Consider the following 23673-nt stretch of genomic DNA (forward strand, 5'->3'; position numbering starts at 1 on the left):
CCCTCCCCTGAAAATAAGCCCTCTGGTATTTTTCTTTCCAAAAAAAATAATAAGACAGTGTCTTATGATCGGGGAAACACGGTAATAGCTTCTTTGTTCTCTTAGTAAACTCAGAGAATACCTCTTCCTATGTCAAGGTCAGATGGGGCTGACTTATGAGCACTTTTCCTCTGATTATGGCCATTAAGGATAAGACCCTTACCCTGAGACACTATTCTGGATAAGACTTTTATCTTATCTTAATATTTTATGGATATATACTATGTTATGTCATGTTAATGGTAAAGAAAACACAGACATCTTGGGTCGTAATTTCAATCAATGCTTTGTCAACTCTCTTATCGTATTGTATTTACCACCTATTCAATTAAGAAAATTCCTTTCTCATACCATGATTAAACATTTAAACATTTTAATTTTAATTAAACATTTATGGAGACCATAAATGTGAGGGACACAGTCAGCCTGAATCATGAAGGCTCTAAAATGTATCTACGCTTTCTCATTCTTTTGTTCAGGCAGTCAGATTTTATCTGGCTCCATACATATGTATTCAGCTAGTTTTAAAGAAATAAACACTATGGATTTCCATATCACCTAGCCTGTTTGCCTGCTTTAACCAAACTTTCAGGTGGACAGTTACCTTCCATTGTACCTAGAACATAGGAATAAATGCCTGTTGCCTTGACTCCTATCCATTCACTGGACAACAAGTTCAGACTCTCATGAGCCCCTGGCATCTCCAATTCACCTACCATACAGCTACCAGTCACTCCTAAAGCACAGCTACCAGGACAGCATTCCCCTTCTCAAAGAGCTCCAGTGGCTTCCTACTGGCGCTCTAGGATCAAATGCAAATGCCCGCTCCCTGCCCCCGTTCACCTTTCACAGAATTTCCCCATATACCACCAGCCTACCTGGTCTGGCTGACTGAATCTACTAAAAGTACGTTTTTAAGAGCTGAGGGGTATGTTAAGAGTTGACATAACTAACTCCACTTTCTTCTGTATTGGCTATTTTTGTTCTGTATGACCCCAGCATGAATTTTGGGACCAGTGTACAACAGCTGGTTTCTATTAGTATCTCCTTTTCCGCCTTGTTACAAGAGGCTTAACTGCTTCTCAGGAGGACTTCAGTGGTTTCCTGTAGAAGGCACAAGGACCCGTGTTCCCCTTCTTCATCTTGTCTCAATGATGTCTGAGCCCCTTTGGTTTAGTGCTACTAGCCATACTCCCCAAGGGCACCTTGTGACATACATTCTCTTTAACACGTATAGTTTTATTTCTTCTTTTTTATACAAACAACTGCTCCGTCCTAAGCAGTCACTTTTTCTCTCTCTGCTTCATTATAAGGGACACACACGCCCACCAATTGCTGGTGGAGTGTCTCACAAACTGCGGCTTTCCTGTCCCTGTGGATGGTGCTGGCTTCCTGACAATGGCTGGTCAAGCAAATCGAAAGAAAATGTACCCAGCATATCCTGCTCCAATCCCACAGACCTTCACTTCTCACCTCCATACATTATGCAGCCCATCCCCCATGGGCCCATCTCAAAAAGCGTGTCTTGTAAGGGGGGTTTCCTGGTTCTCTCGCTTGGTGAATCCCCCCAATATTCGGTATCATCTGTGCACATTCATCCGTGTGTGTCCCTGGTGTTCCCCCCCTCCCCCACAGCAGAAAAATGTAAGATCTTTGGGGGGGGGGGGTCCCTGATGCATTTCTATCTTTGTATCCCCAAGCACTTAGGATAGTGCCTGCTACAGAGCGGGTGTTTAATGAATGCTCTCAGTATGAATGGAAACTTTACTGGCCCCTGTGGAAGAGGTCTTTCCTAACCACCTGTCTTTCTGGTTGCCTTCTTGTGATCTCCAAAGTCTCTGAGATGCTGCTTTCCTGCTTTCCTTTGCTGTTTCATCGCTCACGCACTGCTCCGTAACTCTGGGAAGCCCCATTCCACCCCCCTCCCCCCCAAGGTCTGGACTAGTTCTTCCTCTTTGAAACCACCGGCTCTCATGGGCTTGTTTTAAGGCAGTTGCTTGAGGCAGAAGTGATTGGGTCTCGCTGGGACCATCCCATCGGTAAATGTCAGGCAGGATTAGAAACTTGGTCTCCCTCTGTCCTCGGCATATAACCTGGGCAAAGAAAGGCTTCCAGGCGTCATTTCCAGAAGATACAGCCAAAGAGGTGATAGGTCCACTCGAATCCGTCTTGGTTAGACAAAATCAAGATTATGAGACTTTGTTCTGAGAACATTTTAGGGAGGTAAATGTCCAAAGGAATCCAACCAGAATGGCAAATGGTCTCAAGTTCATGCCATATCAGCTGAAGAAACTAAGAAAAAGAAAAGAATGAGGGGAGGGGGTTGAGGTGGGAGGGAAGACTGGAAGACTTGGTAGTTATCTTCAAGGATTGGATGAAATGCCAGATCCAAAGGGGGAGAACTAGGAGCAATGGGTAGGAATTACAAACAAGTAAAGGAAGTTATAAAGAAAACTTTTACAACTAGAGTCATGAAAAAGTGAAATGAGCTTCTTTCAGAGGCCATCCCAAGTAGCTAAAAGAGTTCACTAGAAGTCTTTGAGCAAAGACTGCAAGTTATATTGTAGAAAGGATTGCTTTCAGGTATAGGTTAGACTACAAATAAGAAATGCTGTGATTCTCTGGGTTGGTGACAAATTCTGCCACTTGCAATCTCCGATACCTGACATGTGACAACTCTTTGTGAGGCTTTTACCACATTATTTCTAAGCAGCATTTGTTAATAACAGAACAAAACTTCTGGTGGTAGATGAATTAGACATCAAAGCTGTTCTTATACTCATTACATCTGGAAAGATTTTTTTCCCTCTGTATGAACTGTCTGGATTTCACCGAAGTCTTACTCTGATCAAGGCATGGAGATGACCATGGGCTCTCACTAAGCTAGAAAGAGTTGGGAATACAGGCCCAGCAATAGTCATCCTAGAAACTACTTATCTAAATTCAGAGAGATTAGTCCCCAAACTGGCTGTGGAATAATGAATTTGTGGGGCAAAGCAACTCTGAATCTTTAGATTCAAAAGGTTTCTCTCTCATATGAATTCCTTCTGGCCTACCGAAGGGTCCCCTGTGAATGAAGACTTGTCTTGAATCATGACGTTGAAAGGGCTTTTCTCCAGGATTTATTCTCTGTTGGAGAATGTCTGAGTTGTGACTGAAGGCCTTCTCACATCCACTGAATTCAAAGAGTTGCTCATCTGTATGAATTTGCTGATGTTTAGTGAGATTTCCCCTCTGGCTGAAAGATTTCCCACATTCTTTACATTTGAAAGGTTTCTCTCCAGTATGAATTCTTTTATGTCCATTAAGGTGTCCTCTCCGGCGGAATACTTTCCCACATTCAATGCACATAAAGGGTTTCTCACCAGTATGAATTTTCTGATGTACAGTGAGGTGTACCCTCCGGCTAAAGGCTTTCCCACACTCACTACAAATAAACGGTTTCTCACCAGTGTGAATTCTCTGATGATAAACAAGGGTTGTTCTATGGCTGAAGTTCTTCCCACATTCACTACATTCAAATGGTTTCTCTCCAACATGAATTCTCTGATGTTCAGTAAGGCTTCCCCTCCAGCTGAAGCTTTTCCCACATTCATTGCATTCAAATGGTTTCTCTCCAGTGTGAATTCTTTGGTGTGCATTAAGGCTTTCCCTTCTGCTAAAGGATTTCCCACATTCATTACACACAAACGGCTGGTCTCCTGTGTGCATTCTTTGATGTAAAGTAAGTCTGGAGTTGTTGCTAAAGGCTTTCCCACATTCATTACATTCAAAGGGTTTTTCACCAACATGAATTCTCTGATGTTCAGTGAGGCTTGCCCTCCTGCTGAAGCATTTACCACATACATTACATTCAAAGGGTTTCTCACCAGTATGAATTCTCTGATGATAAAAAAGGGATTTCTTGTGGCTAAAGAATTTCCCACATTCATTGCATTCAAACGGCTTCTCCCCAGCATGAATTTTCTGATGGTCCGTGAGACTTCCCTTTCGAGTGAAAGATTTCCCACATGCGTTACATTCAAAAGGTTTCTCTCCAGCATGAATTCTCTGATGTTCAGTAAGTCTTCCTCTACGACTAAAGGCTTTCCCACACTCATTACATTCAAAAGGTCTCTCTCCAGTATGAATAGTTCTATGCTCATTAAGATGTCCCCTCTGGCTGAAGGCTCTCCCACATTCAGTACAAATATAGGGCTTTTGTCCAGTATGAACGGTTCTATGTACATTAAGGTGACCCCTCTGGCTGAAGGCTTTCCCACATTCATGACATGCGTAGGGCTTCTGCCCAGTGTGAATTTTCTGATGTACAACAAGATATCTTCTCTGGCTGAAGACTTTCCCACACTCATGACATTCATATGACTCGCCTTCAGTATTTCCTGCATTAACATGAATGAAGTCTGAGTGGTAAGTGAAGGGCTTTCTATATTTATTGTACTTACAAATCTTCTTCTCAAAGGATATTCTAGTATGTCTAATCATGTCTGAAAACTGCCTGAAGCTCTTTCCAAGGGTATCATGTTTATGGAGATGTTTTGCTGCAGGGACTATCTGTTGTGGATCAAGGACTGAACCCTGACTGAAACTTCCTCTAAATGTTTTCCTTCCATCAGCCTTCAACTGACAAAAGCCTCTGGACGCAGCTGCTAATTGTCCCAGTCGTTTCTCTCGGATGCGCTGTGGCCTCTCTGACTTGACATTATATTGCCAAACTTGCCCCATCTTAGAATCCCAGGGGTCATTTCTTTCAAGTCCTTCTGTGGGTGATACCTCCATCCAAATTCCCTGCGTTGGAGCTGAATCCATGATTTCACACCTATTCTCCTGACCAAGGAAATCTGCAAAGAACAAGAAAGGGTTGATGTTGACTGTTCTTTGTGCTAAAAGTAATCTTCCTAACAATCCTACATTCTGTCTCCTGCACTGAGAACAGTGATGATCAAGAAGCTAAAGGCATTTAAAATACGCTTCTGAGATTGCACAATGTGTTCCTGATACTGCACACCCTACCCAAGACCAGATGAATCACATTTCAGGTGATGAAGACTGTAAAGGATGCCATCAGGGAATCCTTACTGGTGACTGTTGGGAAAATGCCAGGAGTTGGGGGGGGGGAGCAGCCTGGTATAATCCTGAGCACTGGACCTGGGTCACAGGGCTTGGTCTTTGCCCCCTACCACCTACAGCATGTTGGGCAAGTTATTTAACCTCTCTGTGTGCCTTAGCTTTGGCACCTATAAAATGAGACAGTTGGTTTGGTATCTTCCAGAGCTAGACTATGTGTGTCAAAATTCAGGAAATGATCAGTAAACTGATGGGTGGTGAGTCCCTCAAGAAAAGCTGATGACTAAGAGCTGTGAAAAACCAAAGTCAATTCTCTGAGAAAGTTTCTGGGCTGATTGAGGAGGGGATGTTGTAGACTCAGACAGAGACAAGTGGGCACCAGCCAGAACATGAGATCACAGTATCATATGGACCTGGAGCTGGAAAGAACCTCTGCAGCCAATGCTTCCAAGTCCCCATTTTAGAGATGAGGAAAGTGAGGCTAAAAGCCTAAGTACCCTTCTTAAGTTACCTACCCAGTAGTAATAATAACAAGAATAGCTCCCACTTCTATGGCACACCAACGTTATTTCATTTGATCCTCTCAACAACCTGAGAAGGGCTTTTATTCTTCCTACTTTACAGATAAGGAATCCTTATTAAGTGACTAGCCCAGGGTCACACCAGTAAGTGTCTGAGGTAGGACTGGAACCTGGGTTTTCCTGACTCCATGACCAGTCCCCTATCCACCATACCACGCCGCTCTTGACATCTTTCTGGACAGGATGGCGAATCACAGACATGAGGCGAAATAATCATTCCATCAAGAGTCACTGATGTCGCTCCGAAAGGGAATCTTATCTTAGGAAAGGACAGGTGATGTCATGGAAGAGTGCTGAGCTCGGAGTCTTCAGGCTCCATTCTGTGACTCGAGACACTTCACAAACGCTCTGTCTCAGTCTCCTCACAATACAGTGGGGATAGCGCCTCCGCAACCTCAGGGTTCTCTGATGAAATCCCTTTGCAAGTGTGACTGACTATGGTCATTTTTATTGATATCACCATGACCTTGGCCATGTGCGTTCAACATGGGCATCTACAGACATGGGAAGTTATTTTTAATAGTGGGTAGAAATCTTTGAGGTCTGCACATATGAAATACAGAGAGAGACAGTAAGGGGCAGCAAGGTGATGCAATGCATTGTGTTAGACCCGGAGCCTGGAAGGCCTGAGTTTGAATCCAGACTCAGACACTTACAGAGAGCTATGTGACCCTGGACATTCCCTTAACCTCTCTCTGCCTCCATGACCCACGTATAAAATGGAGATAACACTAACTGGCCTCACAGAACTCTTATGAGCACTAAATAATCTGTGCAGAGCACTCTGCCAACCTTAAGAGACCAAGGCGGAGTTCAGAGAGACTCTCCCCTCCTGATCCGGGGACACCCACAGTTAGAGGGCCCAGTGTGGACAGAGAAGGAACAGCTGATTAGGGAGGAAGTGGCCATGAACAGGGTCCAGTCAATCTGTTGCCTGGCACTATGCCAAGCAAGGCAAACAACAGTCCCTGCCCTCAAGGGGCACCCAAGCTGAGCGGAGCAGTCAAAAGGAGGGTCTTCCCCAGCTGAGGATAAAAACAATCCTAACCATGGCACACCTGACGTCCATAGCGTCAGGGCCATGCCAGCAGACCTCTAAACATCATTAGCCCTGTTTGACAGACAGGGACACTGAGGCAGGCTCAGAGAAGCTGTCCCTTGCCCATGGTCACCCACCAAGGTGGTCAGCTTGTGCCCAACCTCTCCAAGGTGCTGCCTGCCTCTCACACACTCACCCGCCCCAGGGTCTCTTGGGAATTTCTTCTCTGGCATCCAGGGCACTTCTCCTCTCTCCAACTGGGAAATCACTTCTGGTTTGGAAGCTGGAAAGCCTGCGCCTGAGAGAGAGGACAGAACTGGATTCAGCAGTCGGCTTCCCATGGCAGGCACAGCTAGGACCATCAGCCAGCACCTACAGCGCTCTAGGTGAGGGTCTTTGACCAGGAAACTGCTGAGGGTGGTCCAAAGGGCCCTCCAGGGATCCCAGGAAGCAAGAGGTGCAGTCTGGCAGACTAGGTATGCATGGCAGTGGGGGAAACAGGGGTGCTGAACTCTGATCATGCAAGGACTCTTCACCCAGGGAGGTCCGAAGGGATAGAGGAAGATGTTCCTGTGCCAAGCGTCCATCACTGCAGTGAATTCTCCAGACTCCACACTCCAAATGAGCAGAGGAGAAGTGAAGATGCCCCTTGGTGCCACCCCCCTCACCCACTGAGCTGCCCAATTCCCCGCGTGACCCCCCCAATCCCCCCCCCCCCCCGGGCTCTCTCCTCCTCGAGGGTGTCCCTGCCTCAGGTCTCCCCATTCACATGACTGCTGATGCAGAGCTAAAAGGGGCACTGGAGGAGACAGGCCGCCTTCCCCACTTTATAGGTCGATAATTGTTAGGCAGCTTAGGTCACTCCCAGCCTTCCCTGAAGAACCTAAAGGGCAAGTTCCACCCCATCACTGCTCCCCACCTCAAAGTCCTGGCCAGCCCCTCCCACAGGGTGGGCTCTCTTCTCACCTCCCTGGTGGAAGCCTCTTGAGGGCAGGGACTGGTTCTGCCTTCCTTTTATGCTCAGCACTTAGTAGGGCCTGGCACACACACAGTAGATGCTTCATGGCTGGCTGTCAATGACTGATTGCCAGCAGGACAAAGCCGTCCTTACCCAAGAAGACGAGGTGCTCATAATTCTCCAGCATCACATCCTGGTAGAGGGCCCTCTGTGCAGCGTCCAGCTGGGTCCACTCGTCCTGGGTGAAGGCCACAGCCACATCCTTGAACGTCACCGACTGCTGAAACATGGACCGCTCTGGGTCACCCAAGGATGGGCCCTTCCCTGCATCATGGGGGACGGCGAAAGGGGCAGAACCTCCAGGGAGCTGCGTCTCCCCACCCCTGCTGTGGCTGGCACAGCCTGGCCTGGCCCAGCTTCTGTAATGTGTCCTTGAGCATATGCACACACCTCTTGTCATTGGAGAAGCCACAGGCTGACCCGCGCAGCCTCACTACAATGGGGATTTATTTTCTGGCCTTGGAAGAGCCAATGCTGCTTTGACCCAAAGCCTGGCATGGTCACCTTGATGAGGGGAGGGGGCAGAGTGGCTAGGTAAGGCCCTTAAGGGTCACAGAGCAGGGGAGGGAGCACTGAAGCCAAGACTGTGACAAGGTCTGGCTGAGCCAGGTTCCTTTAGCACCCCCCCACACACATCCTCCCGCCTCTCCCTAGCCTCTCCCACCCACACACACACACACACACATCCACACACTGTCTCACCACCCCTGCCCCGGCCACCTCCCAGTGCCCCAGCCCCACACAGGGCCCTGCGGGCTGGGATGAGCCAGAGCAGATCCCCTGCTGGGACATTTGCTCCTCTGCAGCAACAGCAGCAGGGAGAAACCACAGACCTCGGTTAGAGAAAAGCATAAAGACTTCCTGAGGTCTGTGACAGCAGTCAGCCTGAAGCAGTGATGGCCACGTTCTGGGAGGGCAGCTCCTGAGCCCCCTCTGAGGTGCCAGACGCTGGGCAGGCAGTCCGAGTGCCTTGCTGAGAGGGCACCGTGAAAAGCAGAGGCAAGGAGAAAGGGAGGATCCCCAGGAGGGAAGGAGATCAGGAAAGGCTTCCTGGAGGAGGGGACTAGGGGCTGAGAGGGGCAGAGAAAGGAAGGTGGAGGGAGGGCATCCCAGGCCTGGCACACAGCCAGCACGCTCCGGAAAGTGAGTCAGTCAGATCTGTGCCCATAGCAGCCGAGTTGGGGCTGACGGCCAAGGGGAGGGAAGGGAGCAGGGAGCCCAGAGCAGGAAGGCGAGAGGGGATGAGACGAGGGAGATCAGAAAGAAAGAACCAAGTGTGTCTTTAAGAATACAAGTCATTCCCCAACCGATAAATGGTCAAAGGATATGAACAGGCAGTTTTCAGAGGAAGAAATTAAAGATATCTATAAGCACATGAAGAAATGCTCTAAATCACTACTGAATAGAGAAAAGCAAATCAAAATAACTCTGAGGTACCACATCTCACCGGTCAGACTGGCTAAGATGACAAAACAGGGAAATGACAAAGGCTGGAGAGGATGTGGGCAAACTGGAACTCTAATGCACTGCTGGTGAGTGGTGAACTGACCCAGCCTTTCTGGAGAGCCATCTGGAACTATGCCTCCAAAGTGCACACCTTTTGACTTAGCAACACTACTTCTAGGGTTATATCCCAAAGAGATCAAAGAAGTGGAAAAAGGACCCATATACAGCAGCTCTTTTTCTGGTGGCAAAGAATTGGAAATCAAGGCGATGCCACCAACTGGGGAGTGGCCGACCAAATCGTGGTTCGTGAATGTCATGGTAATTGTGCAATAAGAAGTGACACACTTCACAATCACCTGGAGAGACTGACAGAAGCTGACGCGGAGTGAGAGCAGAACCAGGAGAAATCTGTACACGATCACAGACACAACCGATGTGTGACAACCAGCTCTGATAGACTGGACTCCGTCAGCCATGCAGGGTTCTAAGTGAACCCACAGAGGCTCATGACGGAGGAGGCGTCTACATCCAGAGAAGGGAGTACAGTCTGACTGCAGAGCGAAGCCAGGTGACTGCTCTCTCCCATTGTTCACTGCATTAGTTATCACCCTTCTTTACAATCTGACTAATGTTTAATATGAAGATATCTGTACATCCTACATTTGATAGCATGCTGCGGTGGGGGGGAGGAGAAAATTTGAGACTCAAGGGATTGTGGAACTGAATGTTGTAAACCAAAAGTAAATAAATAAAAAAATTTTTAATTGAAAAAAGAAAAGAAAGAAAAGGAACTGGGTAGATCCCGAATTCAATCAGTCATTAATAAGAGAGTACAACATCAAGCAGGACCAGTGTCCTCTGTTCCCAGAAGCTCGGACCCTCATCATGCTGCCCCTAAAGAAAGGTAGAGAAGGCCCCACACTGGACGCAGAGCCTTGGCTTCAGCCTCAGTGGTCCTTTCTGCCCGTTTGTGCCACAATGCCCTCTTCCCCTCTCCTGCTGCCCACACCACACTTTGCCCAGTGGAACCTGCCTCTTCCAGGCAGCTTCTCAAGCCGGCTGCTTCACAGGCTGAGAGCTGTCCTGGGCATCTCCCCTCCCCAGGAAGACTGACCAAGGGCAGGTCTGGGTCTGAGGCTCCTCTCCCTCACAGCTGTACTCTGGCAGTGAGGACAGGAAAAGAGGACCCTGGATCCCAGTCACCACGAGGCTCCCACCTGCCCTGGGGAGTGTCTGAGTGAGCAGAGAAGCCAGAGGAGACTGAGGAAGGAGACAGCGGCTCAGGGGAAAGAAGGGAAGCAAACTCACCAGCAAGCGGGCCGTGGACAAGTCAGAAGGCATTCCGTCCTCCTGCTGGCGCCTCTCCTGGCACGGGGTGGAGGCTGGTGAAGGCCACGCTGGAGGGAGAGAAAGGAATCAGGAGGGAGGCCAGGAGCCCCCAGCCACACAAGCCCCGGCCACTTCTCGCAGAGCCTTCCTCCTGCCCCAGCTCCTGCCTCATTGCTGATTCTCAGGCAGACCCCTCCCCCCCCACTCCCTTCCAACACCTCAGAACCAAGAGAAAGGGGCCTCCCGAGTGGCGGTTCCCTGGGGCCCAGTCCAGCTCTTGTCCCCTACGCTGCTGGAGAGCCCTCAGTGCCCCGCCCCCCATGTTCTGAAAGCTTCCCTCCTCCCAAAGCTCTCCCTCCCATCTCCCATTCCCCACCTCAGGGAGGCCCAGGCAGGAAGTGGTCACTCACTGATCAGTGGGTCTAACTTTCTTAGCAGGGACACTAGAGGGTCTGCCACTGCTTTCTCCAGCAGATTAAGGGGAACAGAGGTAGGTGACTTGCCCAGGGTCATACATCTAGTAAGTGTCCGAGGCCACATCTGAACTCAGACCCTCCTGACTCCAGGCCCTGCTCGCCATCCACTGAGACTGCTGCCCACCGAGTGCAAATTCTGCCCCACACTCACTAGAAGACCTGGTGATCCTCGACAAGTCACCTACCCTCTGCTCGCCTCAAGTCTCCTCGGCTGTAAAAGGAGGCTCCCGGTGCTGGGCACACTGCTGGTCCTTAATCAATGCTATTCCTTCCACCCCTACCCCCACTGGGAGGACCAGGGCCTGCCCCGCTGGGGGAAAATCACCCTGGAAAGGGGCGCAGCCTCAGCGGGCAGGGAGCCCAGGCCTGGCTCCCGACCACGATTCTCACCTCTCTCCTCCGTGGGCACCACACCCGCCATGGGGGCCCGGCCCCAGCAGCGCCCGCCGCAGCGCAGTCTGAAGCTCTGGGGAGAAACAGAGGGAGGCAGCGTGAGCCCTCGGGGAGCCTCAAGGCCAGCTCCTGGCTCCAGGGCCCAGGGCAGGAGGAGGCCGGGAAGGGCAGGGGGTGAGAACGTGGCCGGCGGGGGCGCCTGGGCTTCCTGCTGGGCACTCCCTGAGACGGGCACCAGGCCTCGGGCCCTGGACGCCCTTGAGGCTGGTGAAGGGAAGGGCCTGGAGCCAGGCCTGAGGGGATCGGTGGGGGCACCGGGTGGATCGGTCAGAAGGAAAGGGGAATCGGCCCAGTCAGAGCAGAGAGCAGATGGCCCCTGGAGCCCCTGGGCCAGGTTACAAAGCGGTCAAGCTGGGCTGGGTGGAAGCTGGAGGGCAGGAAATCCCCTCAGGTGCCAGCAGCCTTCATTGAGCTCCTACTGTAGGCCCTTCGGGTCTGTCGGGGGAGCGCCGGGCAGCCAGGAGGGGGAGGGGCCGGGCAGGCCAAGGCAGTGGGGCGCCCTCCAGGCCAGACACAATGGGACGGTCCCAGGCTGAAGTCAGCATCCCTGGAGGGCATGGGGAATAGGCGGGGTGGGCAGGGCCAGCGTAGTGGGCGGGGCCAGAGAGGCGGGCCGGGCGGGGCCAGCGTAGTGGGCAGGGCAGAGAGGCAGGACGGGCGGGGCCAGCGTAGTGGGCATGGCAGCACTGACCACTCCCCCCTTTTTTGCCACCCCCCAAAAGGCGGGGCCCCTCAGGTCACCGGGCCAGGCAGGCTCTCGCCTGCGAGCGAGTCCTGGTGCTGGGCTTTGGGGCTCAGGGGCGCGAGGCCCAGAACAGCCGCTGTCCCGGCCCAGGACACGGGGGTGTGGGGGAGGCCGATCACCGTCAGGACCTCGCAAACCTTTAAAGCCCCGCAGGGATAAAAGCTATGGTCTGGCTGGGGCGAACAGGGAGGACACCCCAGGCAAAGGCTTGGCGGCGGGAGACTGCAGCAAGAAGAAGGAAAACGTCAACCCCGCCCCTTCCCAAAGCCGCGCCCCGCCCTTAACAACCTTCCCAGGATGCACCGGGCAATCCCTCCACTCTCCAAAACAACAGTTCCAAAGGGCGCAGCGAGGAAGTGCGTCTGCGCAGTGCGGACCAAGAACTACTCTTCCCAAGATGCACAGGGCCGCGCCCTCACCCACCCCCACCCCCCACCCCGGGCCATCTAGAACAAAGCCCTAAAGGCGAACTACGGGAGGAAGTGCGCTTGCGCAGTACCCGACTCTGAACTACCCTTCCCAGGATGCATCGGGGCCTCCGCCGTTCTCAGAACAACGGCGGCCCGGTCCGTGCACCCAAGCAGGTCGCTGGGGCTGCGGCAGGAGACTGGTGTGTTCCCTGACACTGGAAGCGTCGTCCAGAGCCTCGGGAAGGATGGAGCCCATGACCTCCCCCTGCCTGTCTCTATGCCTATTACTCACCCGACGAGCCACCTGCCAGCGCCCGGAGGACCGAAGGGGTCCGGCCTGCTGGGTTTCTGCGCTTGCGCGAGCCGCGTACTACATCCAGAACTACCTTTCCCAGAAGACAGCGGGGCACACGTGGGGCTTATGGGAAATGGAATCCGTACGCCTGAGTGTCTTCTGGGTAGTGTAGTCCAGGGCTGGCTCCCTGGGCCTCTCCTTATCAGCCGTTTAACAGAGAAAGAAAAGAAGGCTCACTGTCTGCTGGGGTGCAGAGCGGCCTGGCTCCCGACCAGGAAGTGACCACGGGACTCTTTCCCGGCCTTCAAGGACCCCTGCAGGGTCCCCACATCTCGGAACAAAGCTCCCTGCGTCCCGCCGGTGATTGGGGGCGAGGGGGCGAGGGCGGGGTGGAGAGCGAGGAGATGCCCCCGCCCCTTTCTCTTCCCCGTGGGTGGTCCTGGGGGGAGGCGATTGTTCCGCCTCTGCTAATGCCAGTGATGATACCAATACTAGTTCCTGGTGCCAGGGGCCTCTGGTGAGCCTCGCCTCGGTCCTGGCAGGCAGGCAGATGGGGAAACTGAGGCATGCAGTGCCCCCCCCCCCCCCCGGGGCCCCTGACTCCGTCGGGAGCGCTCTGCCATTTCCTCCTCCGGCTAGCTTGACAGAGGAGGAGACTGAGGCCGGTAGGGTTCAGTGACTTGCCCAGGGTCACACGGCTGGGCTAGTGTCTGAGGCTGGACTTGAAATAGCACGGTGGGGAAACTGAGTCCAGAGAGCCCTGCCGATGCCTTCCCAGGGCCCTAGAGTCGCCCCCAGCGAGGTTGTGGTGTTAGCTCCACAATAAGTCAGAGCAGTCATACCCGATTTCAGAGCTCGGCGGGTCCCCGGCGTCCCCAGAGGGTCGCCTCCCCCGCCAGCTCCGGAGCCGCAGCCCGAGCAGGGCACAGGTTTCCTGCTGCAGCGACCTGCAGTGAGGCCTCAGCACTTACTAGGAACAGACAAGGTCACTGCACAGCCGTCGGGGCTTCCCTAGTTCCAGTCACTTTCACGAAACTAACGAGGCTGAAGGAGCCTCCAAGAAGCTCTGCTGACCACCGGGACGCCCCAGCTAAATACTTAAGGAAGTTGGTTTGTTTTTACCGTGATGACCAGAGTCGCTAAGTGCTGGCTCAAACTCACGATTTCACAGCATTCAGATCAAAGGGGAACTTAATATTCCAACAGCGCAAAGGCCTCAGGCTCTAGGGATCATGGTTCAAATGAACCGTATTTGTGGTGATAATTTCCCAAAATCACAAATGCAAAGAAAAAAGTCAGCAACCTAATAGTAACATTAAACGCCATTATGGACTTAAACCTGAAAAAAAAGCCAGTCACAAGACACCAATTCAGGAGAGACTGGGGACTGGGCATAGCAGCATTAAAAAGAACATGCACACACCAAGCAGGGATTAGGCCATTCAGGGACACAGCCCAGTCGCACATCTTAGCCATTACACACAGAGGCGTTATAGATTTAACCATCTGTTTCCTATGCAACCTATTCTCAGTTATGCATCATGTTGGTTTGTGTTTGCCAAATCCACAATAACAAAAGAAACTCGATTAACTTATCAGTTCCTTGAAAGCAAAAAAAAAAAAAATTTAAATGGACATTAAAAATTTTTACATATAACTAGGAAATTTTTAATAAAATAAAAACTTTTTTAAAAAAAGGCAGCATGACTTTAGCACCAAAAAAGGCATTCTCGTGCAAGAGGGGGGAACCTGCGGTCTCCAGGCCACATGTGGCCTTCTAGGTCCTCGGGTGCGGCCTTTCGCCTCAACCCAAATCTAGAGTTTGTGAAGGGGATTTGTTCTGTGAAGTTGGGATTCAGTCAAAGGGGCATGCTTGAGGATTCAGAGAGCGCGGCCTCGAGGCCACAGGTTCCCCAAGCCTAGACTAGAGTAACCTTTTCTTTCTGGGTAAGGTCACTGAATTCAAAGACTGAAGAATGTTACAGATGTTGTGCAACCCCCTCTTAGTGTGAGCGCCCCTCCCCCCTCATAGTTTAGTTCTGATGCCTTCACTAGGCTTAACATGGGCTTTCTCTGCTGTTGTACAAACGGCACACTCATAGCAGAGCGCGCTTGGTCACATCCCATGGATTGTCTATAAATGATCAAGAAAGTAGAGAAAACATTGGAATTTCCAGACATTGGGGCAGGTGCAGGCTCGGCACAGCCAGAGAAGGAAAGGTCCCCCTCTTCCCCTTCTTCCCTAAGCAGTGTTAGGAGGCCCTTCTAGCTGGGGAGGGCAGGAGAGGAGGCGGGGAAAGATAAAGAGCTCTGTTTCGAACATGTTGCATTGGAGATGTCTCCTGGGCTTGCAGCTGGAGATGCCTGATGGAAGCTGGAGCTGGAGATGGCCTCAGGCCTTGTCCCTGGGGATGTGAACCAACCTTCTCACTGCAGTCAAAGGAGCCAGAGGTGTCGGGCCAAGTCGGCCCCTCAGCAGCCCCCAACCACTGCCCTGCCTCTCCACAGACCCTCGCAGCTAGCCCTCATGGGAACTCCTGCTCTGGGATGTGGGGCACACTTCCTTTCTCTAACTGAGAGATCATTTCTGGTTTGGAACCTGGAAATCCTGCTCCCAGCAGAGAAGGAGAGAAGGGACTGGAGACAGACTCACCTGAGGACACTGAGCAGCAAGGAGAACAAATTCAAGCAACAATCAATCACTTAATGTGTGCCAGGCCTCCAGGGATACAAAGGCAGGCAAAAACAGTCCTTGCCCTTGCGTGGTTCACAATCTAATGAAGTATGAGACGCACCCACTAGCTGGATATATAAAGGATGAATTGGAGGTAAGGTCTGAAGACAGGTCCTAGTATTAAACAGGAAAGTGCCTCATGGGCCCTGCCCTTCAGCCAATCGGGGAGCTCCGGCCGAGCTCTACACCCCGGCCGATTTGGGTGCTCTGGCTGATCTGGGCGCTCCGGCCGAGCCCTACATGTACCCTGGCCAATCTGGGCACTCTGGCCGATGCGGGCACTCTGGCCAATCCAGGCACTCCAGCGGAGCCCTACACCCTGGCCAGTCTGGGTACTCTGGCCGATGCCTGCTCTAAGATCTCACCTAACCCTTTCAGATACCCCAAAGCCTTCGGGAAGGAAGAATGCAGAGATCCCCTGAGGGGATGAGGTCGTCTCCAGCTCCAGCTTCAGTTTCCATCAGGCATCTCAAGCTGCAAGCCCAGGAGACGTCTCAAATGCAACATGTCCAAAACAGAACTCTTTATCTTTCCCCACCTCACCTCCTACCCTCTAATACTGTTGATGGTACCACCATCCTCTGGTTCCCTAAGGTTCCCAACCTAGGACGCCTCCTAGAATCCTCACTCTCTCTTACTCCTCCAGATCCAATCTGGTGCCAAGGCTTGTCACCTTCCCCTTTGCAAGCTCTCTCCAATACACCTCCTTCTGTCCTCTGACACAGCCACCATGCTGGCACAGACCCTCACCACCTCACACCTGCACCACCGCAAGACCTGCCTGTTCCAGGTCTCTCCCCCCTCTAACCCCCATTCAGCTACTAAAGTGATTTTCCTAACATGCAGGTCTGATCATGTCACCCCCTCCCCCCTGACTCAGTAAACTCCAGGGTCTCACTGTTGCCTCCAACATCAAGTACAAAATGTACTTTGGCATTCAGAGCTCCTCCTAACCCAGCCCCTCCGACCTTCCCAGCCTTTTTAGGACACACACTCTTGGATCCAGTGACACTGGCTTCTTCAAACAAGACGCTCCATCTCCTGGCCCAGACACTCTCTTTGGCTTCCCCAGCCTGGCGCACATTCCCTCCTCTGGGAGCTCCAACTACCCGCCTCAATGGCTGCCTTTAAGCCCCACCTAAAACCCTGTCTACCACAGAAAGCTTTCCCTGTTTGTTACTCCCTATGCATCCTGCACTAGCTTGCATGTTGTGTTCCCCACTGGACTATAAGCTCCTGGTAGACAGGGCCCGTCATGTGCCTCTCTTTGTTCCCAGAGCTTGACACAGGGCCTGGCACATAGGAGGTTCTCAATAAATGCTGACTGACTGACTGATTGAGCTAGGGGCAGAGCACAGCCATCCTCACCTAGGAAAATGAGGTGTTCACAGATCTCAGACATCACACCCCTGAATACAGTCTTTTGACAAGTGAAGGCCACATCCCTGAATGTCACAGTCTCCTGAAACACAGCCACATGCCGGTTCACCCCAGGACAATGATTTCTTACCTGATTCAGGAGGAAGGCATGTTACAAAATTTCAGAACACTCCTTTGTGAAATTTCGATTAGAACTGGTGATTATTGGTTGGGAATTGTGTCTAATCAATGTATCTAATTCGAATCAACATCTGTGAATCAAATTTAGACTAGACTGTGTATACCCTATTAGTAAGCTCCAGAAAGTCTGACTTCCCTATTCCTGTGAACTACAATCCAACCAAATGAGCTCTTGTTTGTGAATGGCTGGGCATGGGAGACAACCTGGTCACAGGATGTCTGCCCACAAGCCGGTCCTGGGGACGGCGAGTCAATCGGGGGATATCATGTGACTATCACACGAGCTTCCAGAGGGCGTCACCAACCCTGAGAATAGGGCCAAGCAGAGCCCTCCCCCGCCCTCCAGTGTGACTCAGAACAATCACGGTCACGGTTCCACCTGTGTCACTGGGCACTGACCTGCTGCCTTCTCACCTGCATGAAGAGTGGCTCCGTCAGATGCATCCCTGGTGACTGAGGAGTCCGGGATCCTTTCACTGATATTTCTTAGCCACAAAAGTAAACTGACCTTTGTGGTCGGACCTTTGTGCCCCAGAGTCTCTACCCCAGACTTTTCTCACAACACTTTCAAACACTTACAAACAACAAACCCCTTCCTCTTCTCTGCTTCAGGCTAAACATCCCCAGGTCCCGCGACCAACGTGTTGATAGCCGGGAATCAAGGAAGGCCCTTTCACTTTCTCAGGACATGAAGAACACTGATGAAGGAAGCTGAGGATAATAGTAAGATTTGTCTGTTTGTCTGAAACCAAATTTGGAAGGGAGGACAAAGAAGGGACACTGCAGATGACTGACACTGGAGAGAAGGGAAAAACGTCCCAATTCTGATCTCATTTGTTTTCTTTGCAAAGAAAAAAGACTATCATGCCATAAATAACCAAACAAAACTGCTGAGAAGAAGGCAAGACCCAAGACAAAGGAGTGACCAAGAGGGCACTCAGCTGCTCACACAAATCCAAGCCAGCCAGCCCAGCAAGCCACATCCCGAGCAGCCCACATGAGTCCGAGCCAATCTGCCCAGTCTGGCACGCCACATCCCAAGCCACCCAGATGAATCCAAGCCAGCAAGCCTGACCTGCATGAAGAGCACCCCCCATCACTGGTAAAGATGGGCCACTGGAAATGACAGGAGATGCCAGGGTCCAAAAGAGGGATGAGCAGCCCCCTGAGGTCTAGACCAGATGCAGGAAGAGCTTATACCCACAATGACAACTTTCCTTGCCACAGAGTCAGTCAGAGGAGTGGCAAGGTGAAGCTTCTGCTTTAATTCTGCTCTTCTCAATGAAACCCTGGTCCACCAAGGCCAGTGGCCTTCCCTGTCCAATGTCCACGGCCACGAGGATCAGCAGTAAATTCATGCCCTCCTTTTCCATGGGAGTAGCCAAGGCTCAGGGCTGGCTCTCTGAAGGAGGCACAGATGTCTCTCACAGGTCCTTCTGATTACCCCACCCACAGAGAGGAAGAGGCAGTCCTTGAGCTGTGGTCTGAAGGAAAACAAGGGTTCTGGGACACAGAGAGGAGGAAAGAGAACACTGAGGGATACAGGCCTAGGTCCTGCAAGTGCAGAATGAGAGAGAGAATGATGAGTTTGGAGAGGAGCTGGACCCAGTCTGGACGGAACCCAGAGGGTCTGGAGGCTACAAACCTTTAAGACCATGGGGCCAGAACCACCAACGATCAGCTTGAGGAGGCGCTCTGTTATCCAATAGGCAACAAGAAGTCACTGGAAGATTCCCAGAGGAACATCTGGGGTTGTTGTCTCAGAAAAACGGTTTTGGAAGCCAGGTCAAGGACTCCTAGCAGAGGGGAGAAGGAAATTAGAGAGAGTGTCTCGGGGGGAGGCAGTCGAGCTAGCAGAGAGGTGATGGAGAAGAGACGCAGAGGCAGAAATGACAAGACATGGCAAAATCGGACCTGGGGGTGAGGGAGACTGAGGAGCTATGGATGCCCCCAAGACTGAGAACTCAGCAGACACGTCTACACCTGGATGAAAACAGCAGAAAGAATATGAAATGTTCTCCTTTTTCTAAACATGGAGGGAAAATGCATTCCTGAAACACGAGAAGGAACTGGGGTCAGATTGGGATTGGTGGGTTCACATCTATCAAAATAAACATTTCTGCTCAATGAAAAGCATCTCAAGAATGACAGCAAGAAAAACAGAATAAGATGGGGGGAGGGGGGTGATGTAATTTGTTCAGTATTTGGAGGATGGTCTTTGGTTAGCAAAAGGACAAGAAGTCGACCAGAAAGTTCACAGACTCCATCATCATGATGGGGTGCTTGGGATCTATATTTGTAACATCAATTTGTAACATCAGTCTGTAAAACCAATTTGTAAAACCAGTTTGTAAAATCACACTCCCTCCCGCCCCCCAGCCCAGAGCATTAACTCTGCCCCTTCCCCCTTCCCGAACTCTGCCCAGCAACAACTCATGAATTGTTTATCTCAGCTTGGAACAATAACAAGCTATTCCTACTAATCCTTCACAAAAGTATCTATAAACATTCCAGCTCAGGCAACTGTTATCTCCCCTTTGTATAATGTCCAGCTGCCCCCATGAATCCTTCAGTACCCTATCTCTCTAGGTTGACTCCTTGGCTGCCTCCATGAATCCTTCAGTGCCCTATCTCTGGGTTAACTCCTTAGCCTATTATCCACACACTGAGTCTCCCTTAGCCTTGGTTCCCAGACATCAATCTTGTCAAACATGATACTGATGGGTGGCAGACTGGGCCCTTCTCAGTCAGCCATTGACCACACGAGCTCTTTGTGACACGTTTCAAGCATAAAACCACCCCCCCAGGTACCCCCCCCCCCTTGGACTTTTTCCCAGTGAATTATGGGCAATATGCCTTCGAAGTTCCATTAAAAGTACATGTCCCTTTAAGCACTGGCCCCACCTTAACTCCTCGATAATCCCACCCTTAATCACCTAGTTAGCATAATTGGCACGTGTTCTACTATGGATGATTCTATATGAACCTTAATTCTACCCCTTTGAGGTTGCAGGTCTCCTAAAGGGCTCTTGCCCGCTGTACAGCCTAACAATAAACTTGCAGGTCCCCTAAGAACCCTTGCCCGCCGTAAATCGTACAATAAACTTTTACAACTCTGACTCCAAGTTGGCCTGGGCTGAATTCTTTCCAGACTGAATCACAGGCATTCTGGTCTTAGCTAAAGATCAGAGTTCCTGCTGAGCCGATCGTCATCCTTCATCAATCGGGGCTCAATGGAAAAGAGAATCAGAGAGAGACCCTGGATTCAAATCCTGCTGCTGTGTGACCTTGGGCAGGCCAAAACCCACCTGGGCCTCAGAATTTTAGCTCTTCAGCTGTACAATGAGGGGACTGGACCACATGGCCTTGAAGGTCCCTTGGATCCACAGATTGTCAGGAGCTCAAGAAATACGGTATCAAAACCCCGAGAGGGAAAAGCACCACTGTGTTTGTAATCCCAGCTGAAATCACCCCATCCACAGAACTGGACTGTTAGGGAACCTCGGAGGGACAGGAAGAGAATCTTGGGAAGGGTCTGTTCCTGAAAGAGGCGGAGACCAGATAGTCCGTCATTCTCTGGGGCGTACATAAGGATTAAGCCATCGGACACAACACGAGCATCTTGGGAGAGACAGAGACCACACGGTTAGCCGTCGGGCCCCATGAGAGATTGAGACCACTTTGATTCACCCTGGAGAACACAGCAAGCGAGGCCCTGGGGAGCCGGCCGGGTGCGGTTTCAGGATCCCAGAGGGACCCAGCGGCACCTGAGGGTTACCGGGACTCCGGTGCCAAGCCTTCTCTTCGCTGATACATTGTTGAGATATGTAAATCGGGCTCTGTGCCGTTTGTTACATGGTTACGCCCTTAACACTCAGGTTTGCTGAGCCCACCACACCAGGGCTTTCCCTCTGAAAAGGAAAGGGGGGGGAAGAAGTTTCTCCTTTTTAGTCCGCCAGAATGGGGCTCAAAGCTAACTAGTTAACGAGCGACGTTTTAACTCTAGGAACCTGCAGACATTTCACGCCATTCGTCATGAGTGCCTTCGGATCCAGGCAAGAGATAAGCCAAATTACTACGTATGTTATGGCGAGGGGAAGGGGCTCCCCAAGAGGACCTCTCCCGCCCCCACAGCGCCGCCCCCTCGGCCATCCACAGCCCAGGAGGCTGAGGCAGGCCGCCCCTGGGAGTGAATGAAGGAACGGGCGCTGGGGGATGGGTGGGAGCAAGAGGCGCATCCCCTCCCCCCAACATCCAGGAAAGCCTGATCAGGACGGGAGGACCTGGGTCCCAATGTCGCCCCCGCCCGCCCCTAATTCACGACCGAGAAGGGGGACAAGGGGGCTCCTGCTGGGCGGGCCTGGGGGGCGCCGGGGAAGATCGGAGGGGCTCATGCGCAAACAGGAAGCCCGGCCACAAGCTGGGGGTGGGGGAGGGGGGTGCAGGCACAGGGACGTCACCACGTAACTGAGGTGGCGAAAGGAGCCGCCCCGCCCCCCCCCCCCCCCCCCCCCCCCTCCCCAGGACACCGCGCCTGCGCTCGCGACATCCTGTTCGCCCCGCCCCTCGCGCGCCGGCACCTCCCGGCCGCCCCGCCCCTCCACAAGGCCCCCTCCATGAGTCACCGCAGGCGTTGCTCGGCTGTGGCCCGCGGAACCACCTCTTTCCGTTGCCCCGGGTTAACTGTCCCGGGCACGGCGCGAAGCCTCTGGGCCACCCGTTCACCCCCCTGTCCTTGAGTGCCTCACTCACCAGCCAACCACCCGCTTTCCCTAGACGAAGAGGCGCTGGCCGCGGCTCTATGCGCGTGCGCGGCGGCCTCAGCCGGGAACTACCCTTCCCAAGAGGCAGCGGGGCACAGGCCGGGCCGCCAAGGCGCTCCCCGCGCTCCTCGAGATTCCTGGGAAATGGAGTCCTGGAGCCGTCGCGGAGGCCCAAAGGCTTCTGGGGATTGTAGTCCATTGGGCTGCGGGCGCAGAGCCACTACCCGGCTAGGGCATTTGCCCGGAGTGCTGCTGATACTCTGCCTGCATCCCCTCCTGCCGCAGTAGCCTGAGCCCCGCCAGTTACCGACGTGGGTGTGTGCAGCCGGGAGGGAAGGACGGGGCCCGGCTGCCTGTAGCCTCCTCATGTCCTGGCTCGCTCACATCCTCTGGTTGCATACCCGCTGACCACAGCCTGGGCGTCCAGCCTGGTCATGGTCCCGTCCATCAGTCACCCTCGTCGTCCTGAAGGCAGATGCTTGTCCAAAGTGAAAATCACTCAGACATTTAGGAAGCGCCTACTACGTGCCAAGCGCTCTGCGGAGCTGGAGGGGACACAGAGGGAGGCAAAAGGCGGCTTGGAAGGGGATGCGCAGGGGCCGGAGTCCGGGGGCTGCTGTGGCCTGCAGTGGGAACGGTGCGCCCGCTCCTCGCCTGCACTCTCGGTCCCCCAGGTTTCTCTGCATCCCACTTGGGCTGGCGCAGACGGAAGAGGTTGCCTTGGGGTACAGGGAAGGTGTCCAGCCTGGCCCCTGCTAGCCTTTCCTCAGGGGGCCCACTGCACCCAGCAGGAAATGGAAGGCACAAGCACATGGTCATACCTAAACTGGCCACTCCTAACACCAACCGCTGCCCAACAGCCATTAACGGGCAGGCAAGCTCGGGACCCCCAAAGCAGCAGCAGATCCCCACCCACCACCCCAGGGGAGCAGTCCAGCTTCCAGCCAAGCCCCTAAGCCCTTGTCCAGGGAAGAAATCTTGGTGCAACCGTGCTCTGGTACTCACCTCCCAGGCACCCTCCAAATAAATGCCTTGGCCTACAGATAATGACCAGGGTAGTAGCAATAGCATCTGTCGTGTATAGAGCACACTTATGGTTTGCATAGGGGTTTAGAAATACTGTGTCATTGGATCTTATAATACCCCCAGGAGGTAGGTGCTACTGGGATCTTCATTTTGTGGATGAAGAAATTGAGGCAAGAGAAAATGGTTCAGTGTCCTCAACCAATGTGGTTTTCTCAATGGAAATGAAGCAATGTTACCATCTACACCCAAGGACCTCCAAGGACCTCGGCTTGTGACTTGCAGCTGAATCCTCTGTGGGTGGTCTCTTCCCATTAGAACGGGACATTCTGGAGCCCTCTCAAGGGACGGTTCTCCTTTTCTGTTGTAATCCTAGCACTGAACTCAGCACTTGACCCACAGTAAACATTTAACAAATTGTTTTTTCATCCATTTGTTCCTTCTTTCCTTTGATTCTCACAACAACCCAATGAGGTGGATGTAGCTGTTATCCCCATTTCGCAGACTCTATGCCCAGTGTCACAGAGCCAGTGAGTGGTGGAGGTGGGATCTGAATTCAGGTCTTACTGCCTTCACAACATTTTCAGTCTGTGCCCCTCTGAGAAGTCCAGGTTACATCAGCCTTAAATTACAGAAAAGGGCAAACCTTGATAAATGTTAGAACCTTAGGAAAAACTTGCACTGGATGGAAAGGG

General features: G+C 52.2%; 1 pseudogene; it reads right to left on the bottom strand.

Moving 5' to 3' along the window:
* Positions 1–1257: 1257 nt before the first annotated feature.
* LOC138172909 (zinc finger protein 568-like) lies at positions 1258–22146 on the bottom strand (annotated as a pseudogene).
* Positions 22147–23673: the final 1527 nt, after the last annotated feature.

Source organism: Petaurus breviceps, unplaced genomic scaffold (assembly GCF_028583685.1).
Source record: "Petaurus breviceps papuanus isolate PSGF00001 unplaced genomic scaffold, PetGlider_PUasm1.0 555, whole genome shotgun sequence".
In the NCBI taxonomy this organism is placed as follows: Eukaryota; Metazoa; Chordata; class Mammalia; order Diprotodontia; family Petauridae; genus Petaurus; species Petaurus breviceps.